The 18,393-nt window shown below is 39.5% G+C and overlaps 1 protein-coding gene and 1 long non-coding RNA gene across 3 annotated transcripts in view; one reads left to right on the top strand and one right to left on the bottom strand.

Annotated features, from left to right (window-relative positions):
• The window catches only part of ANKFN1 (ankyrin repeat and fibronectin type III domain containing 1), a 125,395-nt gene extending 117,522 nt beyond the window's left edge, over window positions 1-7,873 (bottom strand). For both annotated transcript variants that reach the window (XM_032706776.1, XM_032706777.1), the window contains exons 1-3: window positions 7,741-7,873; window positions 2,320-2,377; window positions 1,180-1,420 (exon numbers count right to left, since the gene is read on the bottom strand). The gene's annotated coding sequence lies outside the window, so the exon portion shown is untranslated. The remainder of the gene's footprint in view (window positions 1-1,179; window positions 1,421-2,319; window positions 2,378-7,740) is intronic.
• A 181-nt stretch (window positions 7,874-8,054) lies between these two features.
• On the top strand, window positions 8,055-10,769 carry LOC116796281. The gene is made up of 3 exons (XR_004360305.1): window positions 8,055-8,142; window positions 8,185-8,196; window positions 10,693-10,769. It is a non-coding gene; the product is annotated as an uncharacterized LOC116796281 (long non-coding RNA).
• The last annotated feature ends 7,624 nt before the right edge of the window (window positions 10,770-18,393 follow it).

Raw genomic sequence — 18,393 nt, 5'->3', positions numbered from 1 at the left:
ACTTCATGCAGTATGTGGAAAGAGTACAGACAAGAATGTCATGCTACTTCCAAGGCAGTCAATTAAACTGTAACATGCATGTGCAGGCCAAGTTTCTTCCATCAGCAGGAGCAGTCTCCAGGAGACTATTTAGTTACATGAATCACTATTTATCTGGAGCCTCTGACAAGATAGAGCCAAATCGATTTCTCCCAGAGAAGACAGACTCAGGCTAAGTTATATCCCTGTTTTTCACTTCAAAAAGACGTAATCAGTTTATGAAACCTGAAAAAAATGCAGCCTGTTGCAGTGTTCCCCATAAATGTTCTGAAAACCAGAAGGGCTGTTGCTACAGCAGGAACATGAGCTTTGAATTCGTTGCTAATGAGTAGTGCTTGGAAAACATACTGAGAAATAATTGCAGGTTAATAACCAGGTTTCAGAAAATCCAAATGATCCCTTTTTTATTCCATGTGTCATAGCAGTCTGAGTCTGGTAGCACAATGCTACCTAATCTTAACTAGGTTCCTTCATCTTCCATTGGCTGGAGTTGATTTGTTCCAGTCAAAACTGATCCCCTAAAGCTTTTGGTAACTCCCAAATTTGGTTATTCTTTAGTTATCACAACCAAACATGCACCTTTTTGGGAAGAATCAAAGGAAAGAAGAACTTTTCATTAAAAAAACACAGTTTGTCTCAGACTGTCATAAAACTCTCTGCATACTCGTTCCAGTTCACCAATTTTTAGTACTGAGTTTGCTCACGTGTAAATGCAGGTAAGTTATCACTATTAACACCCTCCCTTAAACTGACTCTTGAAGAAAACAGTAGAAATATAAACAGTTCTGTAAACGGAAATTACTGAGTCTTAAATATGACCACTACTTGTTTATAAGTATGTCCTGTGAAAAGGTATTGACCACACATCAAAGTTTCAGTATATACTTGGTTTAAAATATCAGCATATACTTGAAAGGCAAAACAAAAGTGTTTTCTCCCCTACAAATATTTCAAATTCCATTCTTCGTATAAAATATTTTAAGTATTCAGAGAAGAGTGAAGAAATAATCTGCCTGTGCATCACAGCAAAGAAAATGCAATTTTCATTCTTCAAAGATGAAAAATTGCGTCCAGAAACACAGACAGTAACCTGCTCATCAGATAAGTGAACTATGTAAGGAATTATTCGAAAATACTTACGTACAGTGACTCCACTTCGCTTTCCCCCTCTCCAGGCTACTCTGTTTTTCACTTGTGCTGTTATTCAAGCCTCAGCTGAAACAAACTGTCTTTGACGGGGATGCATTTCATCAGAGCTGCTTTGTCTGCCTGCAATTCCCTGGATGAACACTCTTCCAATAATTCATGTCACCACTGGAGTTCTCTTGCTCCCCGAGCACGGGCAGTGTGGCTGCTCTGTCATCTCCCACTCCCGGAGCTTCTGCGGGCAAGAAACAATAGATGGGCAGCTGACAACGGATAGTGTGCAACTGCTCGGGGAAAGGCAACCTGAGAGCACAGAGCAACACTTTAGATGGTAAGGGGACACTACAGTGTGGCATCTGTGCTCCACTGGCATTTTGAACCCACAGAAAAACTGTAAAATAGTGGTAATAAACACTGGAAAAGGATTTTAAAATAATCGGTGTCATGAATATCATGGTGTCCAAGAGGTAGATGTTCCTTTAAAATGAAATTATGTTTTAATAAGAGGACAAACCCCTCAATTTTTCTTTACCAAGAGAACAGCAAAGGCTGAAATACTCCTGACAGATACGATATTCCCTTCAATAAATTAAATGACACTATTGATGTTAGCACTGTCATGCTGACAATGAGGATCAGAAGCAGTGTAACTGTCTAAATAATAAAGGAATAGCAAGAAATAATTCTAATATTCTGTTGAAGGGCCATCTTTCTAACACAGCTTCCTAAATTTATTCTAGTGTATGAGATACCTTAATTACAGCAACTTCTGTGGCAAAACAAGTGAACAGATGAATTGTGACATGAATTTTCAAGGGAAGGTCTCCATCAAAAAGAGAAGACTTCTCAAGATTCAGTTGTATGAATCAATAATCATTCCCACAAGCCTACTAATTTATTTTGATTCTATATAGAGGAGTTCACAGAAGTTTTACCAGATAGCTAAGGTTAGGTAACTATTCAATTTGGATAGAGAGTTCAGATAAGAATTTATATGTCCATTGGAAAATAATTAACTCACTAACATCTATTAATAACCACAAAAACTGCTGGAAGAGGTAGTTCTGTTACTAATTTTTTAGAGTTCAGTAAAACTCATTTTTATAGACAGGACTAAACATTTTTAACACTTACTTTACAGCCTCCTCTGGGATGGTGTATACTGCTGCCAACTCAGCACCACTTCCTGACACTTCAGAGAAAAAAAGAAAGAAATGTTAAACTCAGTGGCAGAAGAAAAGTTTAAGTGCCTTGATTCATTTTTCCGCATTGGGATCTGAGATAACACAACTTTTATAAGAGGGCATTACCTTTTTGAATTGAAATCAACAATTTGATTTCTGCCCCCCACTCTCCTTGCAGAATCAGTATCAGAATCTTGACATTCAAAGTGTTTGTATTATAGGGAAGAAATAATCACTTAAAGACAAAAGCACGTAAGGATATAATTCCAACAATGTCACTAAGTTCTCAAGGAAAGATTCCTGTCTAATAGTCCCCCAACACAGGGCTCAGATCCCAGAGGTATTTAGGACACAAAGTGAAGGTATTATGGAGCCAGGCTAGAATCCCTTAATGCCATGACCTCATTCACATGGCAGTGTTGGACAGTAAGAAGACAAAATAATCACAGTCACAAGGGTTTAAGATCAACCTTCTATGGACAAGTCCAGCCAGTGAGGGGCTGTTCTCGTCCCCTGGATAGGTAATAAGCTGAAGGAAAAGGGAGGAGAGGGGAATCCAGTGGAAATTTCATTGTACCCCATAGTTTGAATGAAAGATCTTCCAATGCACTCCAAAAAAACCCCTATTTTGCTGTAAATCTTTGTTTCTTTTAACTTCACACAAAGAACTGGTAGAAGACAAACCATTTCACAACTTAAGTAAAGAAAAGTCTCTCACAGCTGAGCTATTTACAACTATTAACAGACCTTGCCCTGCTGGAGATGCAGCAGGTGTAGCTGGAAGGAGCAAAGGAGTGAAGTATCTCTTCTATTTCAGGTGGAAAGCAAAAAGCAAAGAGGAGACTGAGGAGACCCTTTTATAGTGGAGAAAGAAGGAAGGTTTTAAGGCTCACACCAAACTGTACTCAAAGTAAAGGTCTTGGCCAGCAGAGCTCACAGGAATAACGGCAGAAAGTGCAATAAATGAAGCCTTGAGAGCCCCAGTTGAAGCCTTTTCCATCAACACACTCTTTGACAGAAAATTCCTGAGATTTCCCAAAACTAAGGGCGAGCCATACTGATGTCATCGTATGGGGGGGCAGTCAATAAGTATTTTTACACTTAGATAGAATGAAATTATTAATTTAGAAGTTTACAAGGTTCTTGAGACCTTCAGCCAAAGAAGAGGAAAACTATTATATCCTGATTCATTTTAGCAGTAGCCCACAGATAAAACTTTCATGAATGGCAGGTCTAACTTTCAGGAGTGAATCAGTCAGATCAGGCTTCTAAATCACCTTAGGTGCATCTGAAACTTGTGCTTGAGATGAAGCCAATCTAAGGAAAGAATGTACAACCAAGGTTTTCTTAAACAAGCACCAAGTAATGTAACTAGGCTAGAAAATAACTGAGATGTGAATATTGCTTGTTGAAAAATTAGCAGGGACAGCTATTGCAGGATTTCCTACAACTTTATGCAATTGTCAGAAGCAAAGGAATGAGGCTATTTTAAAATCAGCTGCTGTTTATAAAGTTCCCTTTCAGATTTCTGCTTCTAAATCTGAGCCCAAACTGCAGCAGGGACCCTCTGCTGACACGAGAAAATACTTGAGTCGGTGTTTTCCTTCCCAATCTTTCAGCTGACCTAAGCAGCTCCTAACACTTTCCAGGCTCAGATGACTCAGCACTACAGTTAGATAACACTTTTTTCATTCCTTCCTGAAGTTCAAATAACACACCAACAGTCTTTCACTTCTTTCAAGCTCAGACTTCAGCAGAGATCTTTCAGCTCCCTGGTTCTCTGAAGCACCAACTGCAGCTTTACCAAGGCTCAGAGAAGAATGAGTCAGACATTACCATCCAAAGAAAGCCATGTCCTGCTGTGTCTGTCATTATATAGGAAGACTCTGACAGAGAATTCAGGCTGCCATGCCTTGTTATCCAACTATATTCCTAACCAAAGTTGAGTTTTCCCTTTTCTGACCCCTCCTGGAAGTCTACCAGCTGCAGCAGGCAATCCAGAGCTGCTTCACTGGGTACCAGACCAGACCCATTTATTGTTTCCATTAACCCTGGAAGCACAACTTCTAGGGGCTCACTCAAAACCTCATTTTCTCAAAACAGTTATCAGAATTAGGGAGACACTAAACCTACTGAGATAAAGCCAAAATGGACATTCTCAATTTTCTGAGTTGCCGTACACGTCCAAATGTCCAAGCCAAGGAAAAAGTTGTGCCAGAGTTTTGGCAGGTGTCCAATATTCTGGGCCTGATCAACACCCACAGAGATGCTTTCAGAGATTCGAAAGGGAGTTACTGAAATGTATACAAAGCACATCTATATAAACAATTTCAACAGTCCCACATAAACCTAATTTGTGCAAAGGTGAACATCATCCACTGAACACCTGCAGCACCACCTATTCAGAAGTGTATTACTGACATCATGAAATCCCAAATCGATCCAAGTGGGATATTTTCCCTATCAATATTAGCAATAATGGCTTTTTCTTGGAATATCCAATCTTGCCATTTCATGAGCAGCACCCTTCTACTTCAGACAGGGAAATCAAATCACAAGAAAGGTACTGGCTAAGTAAAAGTACCCAGTACTCCACAGCTAAAGGCTGGATTAAAACCTGAATATTTGAAGTTACCACCCAGATCCTCAGTAACCAGCCTGCCCAGAGAGCTGACAGAGCTCCATAGCCCCTGCCAGTCACAACTCCATCTCCAGTGGAGAAGTTCAAGCCCCAGCAGCCAATAGCTGTGTGTACCTTCTGCAGGCACTTTCTGAGGGCTGGGGCTTCTGCTCAGGGCTGGCTATTTTTGGCTGGTATTCACAGCTCCAGTTGAGCAGCCTCTGGCGAGTACACCTGGCAACAGTGGCTCAGAACAAGGCTGACACAGACACACAACACAAACAGGAAGAAATGGAGAGAGAGCCTGGGTGTTATTGATATAGGATTGTATTTTTACTAGGCTAATAAATACAGTGTCTGCTCATTCCTGTAGGTGTGTGGAAATCTCATTTCACAATGTCACATTCCTGAAGAGCACAGTTGGCATAATGCAGATAATGTACTTTAAATACAACACTCATTACCTTCTCATTTTATAAATTGGACTGCAGCAGACTTAAGATAGGGGAAAGGTAATCCAGAAAGCTGCTGTCTTCACTTCTTATGCCAGGTTAGCCACCATCATTCCTATCAAGCCAGCCTAATTGCTTTGTTTTTGTGGGCTCTCAGGGAATAACATTATTACAACTTTGGAAAAAATAACAACATTGACTGTGCTGACTTTTGATCAATCACCACCTAGCCAGGAACGTCAGACCTATTAAGTGTCCCTTCTTTGCCAAAAATTAATGAATCAAAAATAAGTACCAGAGGTTGGAACCAGCTCTGTCTCAATGCCACAGTCACACTGGAAAATGAGGAAAGGCAAAAAGGAGTGAAAGAAGAAAGCAAAGGTCAGTAATAATTGCAGCATGATTTTTTTTTCTTCATTATTACATATGAGCAACTACTAGAACCTGTGGTAGGCAAAGTGAAGACAGGTCATTTTAGATTTTATCAATCAAAGTTTCAAGCAGACTCAAAATAAGGAATGAACAATAAATACTCTTCTTGTCCATCAGTTCATATACACATGCAGTTGAACAGAAAAACAGTCAGCCAAATGAACCAGCCTTCAATAAAAGAGAGTTCCAAACCCAAACTTATGAAACAGAATGAACTAACTCATAGTTTTCCTTTGAGCCTTTCATTTTGTAGATCTTCGTGAATTTTCATGAGACTGTCCCAAAGTCTTTGATAAACTATTTCATGCTGAAAACACATTAAACACGCTTTTTTTTTTTAAAGTTTGAAACAAACAGTCTAATGTCTAAAAATATAACCAAGAATTTTAAAGTAATCCAAAGAAGCATGGCTTTTTAAATTCTGCAGAATTTACAAAATGTCAATAGGAACATACACCATTTTTATTTTATTTAGTACTATTGCAGCCTCTTTTCTTTTTTTCCCCCCAAGATCTTTTGGCAACAATAAACTTATTTGTTTTCCTTTTATAAAATGGTCAGATTCTCTCAAGACAATTAAAAGGAACCATGCTGTTTGAAGTAACACTGCCATTATCCTGCCAATGAGCCCTTGTAATCCTGAGGTTATGGTAGGAGCAAAAGAATTTTAGTACAAGCAGTGACAGCCAGTCCCACAACTTTTGAATGTGCCATGTCAGAAGAAAATTGCAAGAGGAAATTGCATCCATTAGGATTATATTCTTGAATCATTTGAAGGTTAATACTTTCAAAATAAATAAAAGGTCAAAAGCAGGTTTGCATTTCTCAGGTAAAAGACTCAGACCGTGATCTCAGCCAAAATGGCTTAGGGTTCAATCAAAGGCTCAAAACACAAATTTACAAAAGAAAAAAAATAATTTTGACTTATCTAATTTTTTTTTAGGAAGAAATTAAATCTGAAAAATATCAGAATGCCAATTTTGCACCCACTTTCCACATGAAGCGTCTTACCTTTTTCTGTTTGAAAGCACCATTAGATTTCCACATTTCTTTATAAATCTGCAACTTAGCAAATCTCAAAATATATTCTCATGTGTTCTCTTTCAGTATTGGAATCAGGGGAGGGATTGGCTGGGCACTGTCTCAAACCGCAGCTAGTCCTTTCACAGATTGTGTGAAACAATATTTACATTATTATATTTCTATAATATTAGTATTTCTATTTTTATGTTATTTTGTTGTGTACAAGCATAAACAGGCAGTGATACATGTATTCCAAGCCTCTGGGCAGTCACATCCCAGCTGCAGTGTGAGCTGAGGCTCCAGGATCCAAGGTGCCAAAGAGCCACCACATCCCAGGCCACGGGACCGGAGCATTAAATTGGAAATACCACTTCAACTGTAAAACATTTGCCTCTCCCCCACGTTACGTTATATATTTGTTTCAGAGAGGTATTGAAATAAATATTTACACAATCAAAATGGCCACGTGCGCAAACATGCTCCCGTGTGGGGTCGTCTAGAGGATGTTCTGACCACGCAAATTTTGGGCTCATTATCTCCGAGACTACAGCACTGGCATTGTTTGAACCTAAATTTTTAAATGTAGCCATCACGTGGCTGAAGTTCAAAACTGCGTCTTGAAATTCAAGCAGAGGTTTTGTGGGGGCTGAACGACTGCCCGTGAGGCCTCAGGAGCCCCCGGCTCACCTGCCCACACAGCTCGGCCTCCGCCAACCCTTCCACCAACACCCAAAAACCAAACGAGCTCTACAGTAGATCCCATCCCACCCTCCAGCCCCAGGGACTGTGGAGCTGTGGGGAACGAGTGTAGCCGTGTCTGAAATCTGGCTCTATCACCACTAACCTTTAGCAGGAGAGAAACTTTCCCTCAGGTGAGAGAAGCTTTCCCTGAGGTGTCCAGAGAGACGCTTTCCCTCAGGTGAGCAGGAGAGGGGTTTTCCTCCTGACAGGAGAGCAGCTTTCCCTCAGGTGGCAGTACTTTCGCCTCAGATGAGAGGAGAGGATTTTTCTCTTGGGTGACCCGAGAGTAGTTTTCCCTCATGTAGCAGGACAGGAGTCTTCCCTTAGGTGACAGCAGTTTTGCCTCAGGTGACAGTAGTTTTGCCTCAGGTGACAGTAGTTTTCCCTCAGGTGATAGTAGTTTTCCCTCAGGTGACGACATTTTTCCCTCAGGTGGCAGGAGAGAAGCTTTTCCTGAGGTGTCAAGAGAGATGCTTTCCCTCAGGTGACAGTAGTTTTCCCTCAGGTGACAGTAGTTTTCCCTCAGGTGACAATAGTTTTCTCTCAGTGCTGAGCTAATGTGAGATGGGACACAAAACCCCACTCTTCAGGCAGGTTATATATATAGGTTTGATATATATAGGTTATGTATAGGTTTGATTATAAACTCTTCTGCTTCATGTCCCTCAGCCATTGTGCTGAAGAGGAGGGTCGTTTTCTTGCCATCTCACTGATCTAATGGTCCTTGGTCAGAAAATTCCTGAGGGCTTTAATGCTAAAGGGCTGGTCCAGTCACAGGTCCAGGAGCTCTTTTGGGACCTGGGTTATATTTTACTGCCATGTTGCTGTTTATTTTGTTGTCATTTTTCCCCTTGTTCAGAGCAAAACATGTTCACAGAGGAAGGAATCCGTCAGAGAGGGACAGAGGACGGGTGTTATTCATGTGATATTCTGTGTGTATCAGCAGATTAAGGGAAAGTACCCTTTTCTGCTTTGATAGATATTTTCTTTTGGTTTTTGTATTTTGTGCTGTTGTTGAGAGATGAGTGAACTCCACCTTTTATTCCTGAGTTTTCTGGAGTTTGTAAAGGGTTAAGGGAGATGCTGCATTCAATGTATCGTCGTCTTGGGCACTGGCTTTTTCCATGTGGCAAATAAAAAGTGATTTAGCATAAACAACTAAAAAGGGGGAGGAAGGGGCTGCAGTGTGAGACATGCAGTCATTGTCAAAGATTTCCTTTGCTGACTGTTACTTTGCAGATTTAGCAGCCAACATTACACGGAAAATGTTGGAGAGGAAGGAAATTATCCCATTCGGTTTCTTCCATTGCTTTTATCTTGATTCCCTGGGGCTTTATGGGGGCAAATTGTAGTGCAGGCAAGAAGAGCTGGGAAGCTGTGGAGTCTATCTGGCGTTAGGCAGCGAAGCTGAGGAAGATATTTTTAGTGAATTTACTCAATACTGTGATCAGTGGTAGTTTATAGCTCAGGTATCAGGCTCTGGGTCCCTGCCCAATGTTGCTTTACTTTCACTCTTACTTATAAACACATCTACATCCAGATAAAAGCTTCTTTGTAAATTTTATTTATTTGGAGGTTTCTGCATGTGATGGAAAAGCATTAAATGATAGATGCAGAACTAGCTTTGGATCTAGACAAATTTTGCACTCACCAAAACAAATTTGAGCCAAATTTAGAAGTAGTGCCATATGACATGCTCTTGGGGAGTGAGAGGTTGGCTGTAGGCCCAGATCTGACAAAGATCTTTTGCACATTTTTATCTTCATACTCTGTGAATAGTCTCACTGATTGTTCTGTCAACCTGAAGTACTAAAACATCAGCAGGCTGGCCTTTAAGTTCTTTAAGATTGATCTGTGAATCAAAGAACTTTTTAAAAAGGTGTTTTTTAATTTGCTTTCTGTTTACTGAGCCTTAAGGAAACATCTGTGTCATGTTTTCCAGTCTTTTTCTTTGCAATGTCAGAAACTCTATTTTTTTCCCCAAAATGAATCTGGAGGTTCTCATGCAGATTTATGACTTTCAGAAATGAGATTTAGGCAGATATCATTGTAAGATTCTTGGTAGGAACTGAGAGAGTTGGCAACACAGACAACACAACAGTGAGCATCGAAGCCCTTGTTTAAAGCTTGCAGAAAGCCTTGGATCACAATTTCTTTGGAGCAAGAGCCTTAATTGTATTGTGGCTGAGAGGTGCACATGCAGTTACGTGTTAGACTGTGTAGCTTCACTCTTCTGCTGCTGTGAGAATCTGCTGCAGTCTTTTCATTGCACCAGTTTCAGTCTGTCATGCAGCTGGTCCAAGGAATTAAAGATAATTACAGGCCAATGACTGATGCTCTCACCCTATGGAAATCATGGGGAGTGAGTAAGATGGCAAAGATTTTGATTTACCATTGAAGCAGGTGTCTTTTGGAGAAAGCCAGCATAACCACAGCAGCAACAACAACAAAAAAGCTTGAGAAAATACCCTGGAAATTCTCCGGATAACAACCAGAAAATTAAATGTTGTATTAACAAGGACAACAAAATTAGCGTGTAGCTGGAAACAACAGAGAAGTGAGCATTCAAAGGGTATTATTTGTGTATTTTAATTAAAAATTAAAGCAGCTTAGGGGCTGACCTAAAGTGCTGGCAGTGAAATCAAACCAAATCCAAGAATATTCTTTTTTTTTTTAACGACCACTCAGCAGCCCCAGCTGCCATCAGCCAGTGCTACTACAAGGTTCTACAAAAAGTGTAATTACACAGTCTCTGTCTTGGTGTAGTGTGACAAAGGGGGAGTTTTACACATGGAGAAATACAGCATAGAAAAGGTGGGGTTTTTCTCTGTGAAACAGAAAATATTTCTGGGAGGAGCTGAATACAGATCTCAAATCTGAAGGGAATATTTTACCTATAAGAGTATTTTTGCTGGTCACTTTTTTGACAATCCACACCGTTACTTTATTATGTAATGGAATATTTTTATTGCAGTTTAATTAAAGGGGTCAGTTAAATACATATTTACCACATATTTTTATCACAATATATCTCTGCCATGTCTTCTATGTCTAGATGTCCACTGTAATCATCGTAGATTCCCACGGAAGGATGAGACATGGATTGCTACAAGGAAAAACAATGCTGTATCTGCCCAGGTTGGTGCACATTTGAACACAGATAGCAAAAGCTGCATGCAGTTTGAGTTGCACAAATTAACATTTATTAAAATAGTTGGGCTATTAAAATCTATTTTCATAGCAGGCAAGTGGACAAAGGGAAATGAAAGCAGCTTTGCTTGACCTGCAGGACACAGATAAACAGTGAAGCAAAACTCAGCCAAAAATCCCTGTGTCCATGGTCAGGGCTTGCAGACAAAGTTAATGAACTGTCAAAAATATATTGTGACAGTACCTATGTCTTTCCAAACTGCAGAAAATGTGTTTTCTCTTGCAAGATACTATCTTTAACCAACCTTCCTCTAAGCTTAATTGTCTACAGATTGTAATTACTGATTTTCTCAGACTGAGCCTTCCTTAAGTACATCCTTCTTTTGGAGGGGACTGTGGGCAAAAGTGTTGCAGCCTCTTCAAGTGTCCTGTGTTGGTACAACCCTGGCATTGTGTAGGACTGGAAAGGCCTTGGTATAAAAGTGATTCTGCAAAATATTTCTTCCAAAGATCCTGATTTTTTAAAACTTATTCAGGAAAAGGTAACTTCTCCAAAATTCCTTGGGAAGTTTTCTCACGTCTAGACTACTCCAGAAAAAACTTTCAGAATGAAAAATACCTGTGGGCTGCAAGGCTTGTTCCAGAGCTCATCAAACACAAAGACTTCCTTTGACTTTAGGAACACTATGTTAGATTGTTGAAGGCATCATAAATGACCTTGGAACCGTTTGGGAAAGGCACCTGCTGTGTTAGACAAGTGGCATAGGACTCAAAATTCTAAAAGTTTGACCCAGTAGATTTTTGGCTTCATCAGGTCACTTGTGAGAGACCCATACCAGGTTCTTTACAGCCATTGAAGAGAAAGCCTAAATCATGTTTTGAAATGCAAGCCACGGTCTCTTGTATAGTCTGCTCTGTGCAGACAGAGCAGTAATAAATGGTTTTGGGGACAGCATATTTAGTTTAATTGCTACTTCACTCAACAAAACCCTGATAAAATCCATAATAAGCAAAGCAACACTCCATAAGCTTTTTAATGGTTGCAATATAAAGGGATTCTCATTCGTCTTGCTGGCATTATTTATAAGAAACCTACTACTACATATAGGTTGGGGCTTAATTTCAGCATTTTATGGCCAATCCTGACTAAACAATGCCCTATATTGTAGCCACTTTATTAAAACAATTGGAATATGATCCTATTGTAATTGTATATAATAATATTCTTGAGAAATAGTTTTTTAATGTTACTGTGATGGTGGCAATTGATTTTCAGTTGCTCAGCATTCTGGCACCTGCGTACTTAGTATATATATATTTATATATATTTTTATACATATATGTGTGTGTGTGTGTGTGTGTATGTATGAGTGTTTTTAATGAGGGACTGGCTACTTGCCAGATTAAGGACCATAATAAAGGGGATACATTTCAGTCCAATAATATAATCTAGTCAAACATTGTAATCAACTCTTTGCAGACTGTTGGTTTTTTTTTTCTCTAAAGAGGTGTGATTTTCATTAAGATCTATCTTACATATAAATCACCAAAACAAGTAATTTCTTAGGCTACAATATCTAGAAGCACCAAGAGCACAGTGAACATTTTCTAAAGTATTTAGAAGTTTGATTTTTTTCTTCCCTTACTTAGATACTGCAAATTTTGAAACCTTTCATATATAACTTTGAAGAAAGCACTTAATACTGAATATGTTATACTTTAAATTAATATATTAAGATTTTTTTCATCCAAAACTGAGGCCGAGTGGGAAAATCATCAGAAAATAAACATTTTTTTAAAGAAGATGAAATCTGGTTTAATTTTGTTTTCTGTTTGAATTTAGCTTGAGATTTTGTAATCCTTCTATAAAACTAACATATTGCAGAGGAGGACTGATATTTTAATTTAAACTTCATCTCCTTATAAACCACTTCTTTATCGTTACCTATGAAGTCTGAACTGTATTTCTTCAGATGTTGCTTTCATATATTTGGTGGCTTGTCTGTGTAAAAAATATTAGTAAATAATTTAAGGTTTATTTTTAACAAGACATTTCAGAGGAATCTTGTATGACTTGGTAGACAATCTCAGTGGCATTACCATGCTGCCCTCTGGAGTACACTGACAAAGCACCACATGCTAAAAGTTTTATAGGCATCTGCTCTTCCTCATGGCATCCAAGAAAATTATCACTGGAAAAAGGAAAGCCTTGGCTAAGCTCTTTGAAAAGAAGGATGAGTATGGAGTGTTTCACTTCACTTAGCCCAGAATCTTCTGGGCATGTATCATGTTTTCACTGGTTCTATATTACTATGTAGGATTTCATCCCTGGCTAGACCCCAAAGTGCTTGATTAAAATATAAGTAATTATTGCAGGATCACCTCAGTGCTTGTGTTCTAATTCTTCAGTGTAGATTTCAATGCTTGGTTTAGAATCACCAGACTGAGGTTTCTCAGCAGAACTGAACTGTGTCATCCAGAGGTGCAAGAGCAGTGTCAGACTGTCTCATTCAATCCAGCTTCCGTGGCTCCTGTGGAACCTAAGTATCAGAAATCCTGGGATTCTACCAGGAGAAAGTGGGAGGTATCAAAGACAATAATAAAACACATCATTTTTCTTCACAAGCTCAAAAATCCCTGAGACATTTGGAAAACATATGCATCTGTTGCTTCCTAAATTAGTTCATCTTTCTCCAAGATGTGTCTTGTGGAAAAATTAGAAACTCCCCCTCACTCCTCCCTCTTCCCCCTGCCTTCCCCAGATTGCTTTAAATCCATATAAGAATGAAAACAAAGGTCAGGTATTTATGTTCTTGCTAAGTTCTGGAAAAAATACCCAAATAAAGCAACAACCTCGACAAAAAAAAGAGTGAATTTTAGGCTCAGTTTGAATTACTTTAATATCTTTTGAGGAATCTTTTACTTAATGTAGATGTTTAATAGAAAGATTGCCAGTTGCAGCTTGTGTACAGCTGGAAGTGGGGTTAAAAAACAGCACAAGCAGAAAGTACAACAAACACCTCCTTTATCCTGCTTCTCCAAATACAGAGATAGATAGATAGATATATAATGTATATAATTTATGTTCATTTCTGCATCCTTTCTCTGCTTCCACAATAGGAAACAATGCACAAATTAAAAGGAAAGGTTGTTATCTTCGAAAGTGGTTTTGGGGACTTTACAACACCTGGGAGCAGCTAATTAAACTGCTAGGACTCATTAAATATTTTAAGCACTTTTCCATTGGCAGTCAACAGGAATTAGGTACCTTATTTCTTTAAGTCCCTTTTTAATGCAACAAAGTGCCTTTCTTTAGGTGCCTAAAGACTTCTGAAAATCTAATTTTCTCAAGTCCAGAGTTCCACATCAGGCTAAAAGAAGATGTAAGCCAAGTGACAGGAATTGCAGGTCAGATACAGACTGGCAAGTCAGGAACAATTTAGATCACTGACAGGAGTCTGCAACACTCACTGTGGTGAGAACATTAAACTGCATTTCAGTATAACCAGGTAAAACACCATATATGTGGGAAAAGCTGCCTGTGGAAATTTAGGGAGTCTGTAGGGAAACCGGAGAAGTCCCCAAGATAATGGCAGTGATGGAGACATCAAAGCATTAAGCTGGTAGGGCATGAAGAGAGAGGTAGTAGGGCTGAGATGGACTCCAATTACCATGAAAAACCTGGGTAAGGGGGCATTCCTGGACATGGAGGAAGTCGGATTTGAATTGTCACTGGAGGAGTGGGGGGAGAGAAGTATGACTGGACACACAGCTGTTTTTTTCTAAAGGATATCACACCCTCTTACAAACATTAAACTAAATAGTTAATTAGTTCACAGCCATATTGCATAAGCAGCAGTGTAAGTACAGGTGCTTCAAATGTGGAATCAGAAGTGTCCTGAACACTGCAGCTGTTCGGTTTGGGGTTGGATCTTCGCTGCCCGAATTTTACTTGGATAGCAGCTCAGTTGGGAAATGAGTGATGATCTGGTTTTGATGATTGATTGTTGATGGAAAGGGAAGGGAAGTAAGCTCAGGTGTCCTGCTGTTTAAATCCTAAGTAGACAGTACAGCCTCCTTTATGTTGTAGTTTGTCCTAGTAAAAACTCACTCTGACTTTTTAGAAGGCTTAAGATTCTAGCTCCCTCTGGCCATTTTAGAAATACCACCTTCCATTAATAATCACTAATGGGGGAAAGTTTAATATTACTAAATAATTGTTTGGGGAATATATTCCCCATACAAGTGAGGACTTTTTTTGTGTGTGTATGACCTGCATAGTGAAAAACCCCCACACTATTAGTATGTCTTAACTTTTTCTTTTCTTTTTTCTTTTTTTTTTTTTTTGAGAAAAGATGGCATCAGCAAATAAATCCACAATATCCTGGTAAATATTTTTAAAGAGAATCCAAAAACAGATCAGAGCATAAAAGTAGCTTTACTAACAGCTTCTACTAAGATTAAATATATATAAATATATGTATATATCTCCCAAGACAAAATACACAGCTTCATATAATCTGCTAAAGAGAAAAGTAAATATTTTGCAACCACAAATGAAGTCAAAGCATAACATTGTGGTGAGACTTAAGAGGAGTTAACAGACCAAAATGTCTCATTATTTCACAAATTATAGCAGCATGAAAAAATACTCCTTTAGTTTCAGGATACTTAGCTCTGTTTCATGAAATAAAAATATGTGGTTAAAACAAAGCAGCGTTTCAAGCCCAGCTCGGGGACCTGGCTGAGCTCGGTGTGGTCGGTGGGCCGGCGTGAGTGGCACCCAGGCCACACTTCAGGGATGACAAATGTGCTGCTTTCACACTCCCTGGCACGTGGACAGAGCTCCAGGCACGTGATCCTGCGCCCAAATGGAGGAGCAGGACTTTCTGGGTGACACAGTTAAAGGCTTTTGGTTCCTTTAGCTGAGGGTGTGGATTAAAGCATTAAGGGCAGAATTGCCTTTGGTGGCCCTGACCTGGTTTGTAGTGGGTGCCCAGAGCCAAGTCCTGCCCTCAGTTCCACCCTGGAGCTCCCCTGAAGTCCATGGCGGTGCCAAGTGTAACTGAGGGAAGAATTCAGCTGTTCAAATACTCCCTGGTTACCAAGCCAACTGGCAGCAATTGCGAGGGAATAATAGGAGTGTTGAGGGCAAGAACTGAGGAGCCTTCGCAGGGCGGTCTGGAGATCTGCACAGTGCTTGTCTGCAGACTGTCTGGCCTCCTGAAGTCAAAGCTATTAGTTTTTCCTACTTGCTCAAATGCTCTGTAGACAAAAAGAGCCTTTCACTGGTGAACACTGATAAATGCCCACCAGCCAGGGCTCCTGCATCTCTCAGTGCATTGTGGCAGCGACCTTTTGTTTGTGCCAGACCTAATCTTGAAGCTTCCCGGGGCAGAGAGCAGATCTGAATGCATTTCAAATTTCTAACACAGTCAATCATTGCTGTTATTAATGAAGTAGAGCTGAGTAGCTTCCAGGCTACTTATGACACAGACAAACCCATCTTCTTGCAGCACAAATTACTTATTTAGTGCTTCATATTACTGGAATAGGGGACAGGATTTCTGGCTCATACAGCGATTCCCATCTGAGGGAACCAGAGACTTTTTTTCCCCATTTCACAGATGAGGAATCAAGATCTGAAAGTATTTGTCTGAACTCATATCAGAAGAAAGGAACCGAAACTCTGGTATCCTTAGCTGTAGTGCCCCTGTATGTCACACATCAAAGGGACACTTCACATGTAATATATAAAGACCAAACTCATGCATCCAGTTATTTCTGGATATACAAGAAAATATACAAGCAGTTTTCTACAAGGAACTATATACTTCAGTATTTAGAATTTGAAGCCAGAAATTATTCAATATTTCAAATCTGCAGGGAATGTGAACCAGGAAGAATGTTAATCTCTTAAGCAAGGATTTGTCCATTTGATTCATAAATAAATTTTGCTTATCTAAAGCACTTTCTTTCCAAAGATACAGAGCTACAAATGGTTCAAATGGGAAAGACTGATATATGCAATGTCTCAAACTTGGCCTCAGTGTTTTCAGCATGTTGAAAGCCAACACCCGAAGGTGGGAGGGCAGAGACACAAGGTACTCAGCTGTAAAATGAGCCCATTTTAATTATGCTAAAAGATCCTATGTCTTCAAATGGATGAATGTCATTTATTGAATCACTCCTCATTGAAGAAATTGCTTTCTAATTATATATTTTCTCTGGAGAGAAGGCCATCTTCAATAACCTTTTTCTATTTTCATTGAAAAAGAACATTATCTTTCAATTAAAAAAAAAAAAGGATGGAAATTAAAACTGCCTTTACAATTCCTTTTTTTCTTCTTGCACAGGAAGAGAGGATTGAAGGAAAAAACCTTATTTAAAAGAAAGGAAACAGTCCATTCCTTCCTCACTGTCCTTTTAAAAACGGAGCAGGGCAGTCAAAATGAGAATTGCTGGTTTTTTAGAGCTGTTTTTTAAGCAGGATACTCTCCACATTCCAGCACGAGGAGGACCAGTCTCAGGTGGCTGATATGGTCAGAATTACATGGGAGTCAGAGGAGGAATGATGATTTACACCAGCCATAGGATTGACTCAGAGACTGTAATGTTGGGAGTTGGTTTGTTTGTTTTTATTGTTTTGTTTTGTGGGGATTTAGCTGTTTCAGTACCCATCAGGATTATATTTTAGAACCTCAGTGCTGAACAGTCCACAGTTTCATAACTCTCTGCATCTGTTCCTGCAGAGTGGCCAGAGGTCAATAGGAATTATTAAAAATGTGAAGGGATGGAAAGAGGGAGAATTCCCTTTTTTTCTGTGCCTGTTTTTGTGCAGTGCTCTGTGCCCAGAGAAATGAAACAGCATAAAGACCAAGTCACCCAGAAAGGTGAAAGGGTTCATGTAGAAACAACATTCATAGGCATAAAACCCCTAAACAAAACTCTACTTTATACCCAGCACAGATTCTAAGACAACTGAGCAGCTTTTCTGTGGCCACTGGAAGTGTCATCATTTCATCCTCACTTTGCAGAGTTGGCTGAGAAACAACTCGAAAGCGAATCCTCCCACACTCCCACTGTAACAGAAGCTGCATCCATATGATCTGAGCCCAGAAAACACTTTGCCCACAGCTCTTATGGCTCCTGACAACCTTTAGAAGCCTCTGGATTCATAAAGTGGACATGGGACACTGTGAGGCTGGAGATAAAAAGCACGTGTGGGATATGATAGAACAGTTCACCTCCAACAGGGAGATGAACACTTCTCTTTGGGGAGGAGAATATCAGAGGTCCAGAGGAGAGTCAGCATGATCTGAAGAGCAGTTTGGAAGATGAGCAAGGACAGGATCTATCAGTATAGCCCTCTAAGCACGTGTCCTGAAGTTTTAATGGTATGTGATTGATTCTTTTTAGTTTAATCTGAATTTTAAATCATTTAATCATCATCTTGAAGTGGCCTAGGATTTCTTAAATAAAGACATTCTTAGATTGATATGGTTTTAAAGGTTGATTTAAAAGAGCCTTTTCTATCACTGAAAGTGTGAACATGGGATACTTTAATCAAACAAGGAAGGTGTTATTTTCCTTAGAGTCACTAATG

Source organism: Chiroxiphia lanceolata, chromosome 19 (assembly GCF_009829145.1).
Source record: "Chiroxiphia lanceolata isolate bChiLan1 chromosome 19, bChiLan1.pri, whole genome shotgun sequence".
NCBI classification, from domain to species: Eukaryota; Metazoa; Chordata; class Aves; order Passeriformes; family Pipridae; genus Chiroxiphia; species Chiroxiphia lanceolata.
This window is presented reverse-complemented; position numbering and strand designations above follow the sequence as displayed.